Here is a 1,578-nt window from a genome sequence, read left to right on the forward strand (position 1 = left end):
ATGGCACTGCACTCTTCAGTGAGCGCCACCGTCTCATAATCGTCCATCTTCCTTTTCTTGGACAGAATCTCCTTCATGAATTTCACATAGCTGGGCATCTGCTTTAAGGCCTCAGCAAAAGGGATATTTATATGCAGCTTTTTAAACACCTCTAAAAACTTAGAAAACTGTTTATCCAGTGTAGTTTTTCTAAGCCTCTGAGGATATGGAACTCGAACTGGTTGCTCATCAACAACTGGCTGACACTGTTCTGAAAGCTGGTGGTCTTCAGTAACCTCTACTGGATCAGACTGTTCACCTTTCTCTCCATTTTGAACCACTGCCTGTGGAGATCTAGGCTGCTCAGTTTGCTTCCCACTCCTCAGAGTAATTGCCTGAACTTGCTCCTTAGGGTTGACTTCAGTATTACTAGGAAAATTTCCCTGCGGTCTGTTATTAAGCATATTAGCCAACTGCCCTACTTGTGTTTCCAGATTTCTGATAGATGATCTAGTCTCTGTCATGAACTGAGTTTGAGTGTTGGTGAGGGTCAATAATGCAGCTTGCAATTCATTAGGCCTTTCAGGTGGAGCTTGATTCATTGATTGTTGAGGCCTAGGCTGTTGTGATGAAGAGGCTTGATGCATTGGTGGCTGAGGCATATTATTATGAAATTGACCCTGAAACTGAGGTTGCTGGCCCTGATTATTCCTCCAAGAAAAATTAGGATGATTTCGCCACACAAGATTGTAAGTATTGGCGAATGGATTATTGAATGGCCTCTGGAAGTTTCCCATCGCTTGAACCTAAGCTTGATCCATCGAAATGTTATTGTTAATACTGATAGGGCACTGATCAATAGAGTGAGAACCACCACAAATTTCACACCTAGCTGCCATTTGAACCGCATTAGCAGATACAGTGCTCTGTTGTAACTGTTTTGTCAAGGAGGCTACTTGTGCTGTTAGAGCAGTGATTGCATCCAGCTCATGCACCCCAACTACCTTTCTGACCCCCGATGATCTTTCCTCAGACCACTGATGATTATTTGTGGCCATGTCCTCCAGCAGCTCATAAGCACCAGTTGCACTCTTGCTCATAGAAGTACCACCTGCTACATCATCAATAATGGTTCTAATAGTAGGACATAAACCATTATAAAAATTCTGCACTAACATCCACTGTTCAATACCATGATGAGGACATCTTCTCAAAAGTTCCTTGAACCATTCCCAAGCTTCATACAATGATTCTCCGTTATTTTGGCAAAAATTATTGATTTCTCCCCTAAATTTAGCAGCTTTGGAAGGAGGGAAGAATTTTGACAAAAACTTCTGAGCCAAATCTTGCCAGGTAATAATAGAGTTCGGTTGCAAAGAGTTCAGCCAACTTTTAGCTCTATCCCTCAGAGAAAATGGGAAAAGCCTAAGTTTAATAGCGTCATCACTCACCCCATTGTATTTGAAAGTTCCACACAACTCCAGAAAATTAGACAAATGGGTGTGAGGATCTTCAGAAGGCAACCCATTAAATTGAACAGAGGATTCCACCATTTGTAAAATGGCTGGCTTGATCTCAAAGTTGTTAGCCTCTACAACT

The 1,578-nt window shown here is 42.0% G+C and overlaps 1 non-coding gene across 1 annotated transcript; it reads left to right on the forward strand.

Annotated features, from left to right (window-relative positions):
* The first annotated feature begins 1,167 nt into the window (after window positions 1-1,167).
* On the forward strand, window positions 1,168-1,274 carry LOC133807635 (small nucleolar RNA R71). The gene has a single exon (XR_009879536.1). It is a non-coding gene; the product is annotated as a small nucleolar RNA R71 (small nucleolar RNA).
* The last annotated feature ends 304 nt before the right edge of the window (window positions 1,275-1,578 follow it).

This window comes from Humulus lupulus, chromosome X (assembly GCF_963169125.1).
Source record: "Humulus lupulus chromosome X, drHumLupu1.1, whole genome shotgun sequence".
Classification (NCBI taxonomy): domain Eukaryota; kingdom Viridiplantae; phylum Streptophyta; class Magnoliopsida; order Rosales; family Cannabaceae; genus Humulus; species Humulus lupulus.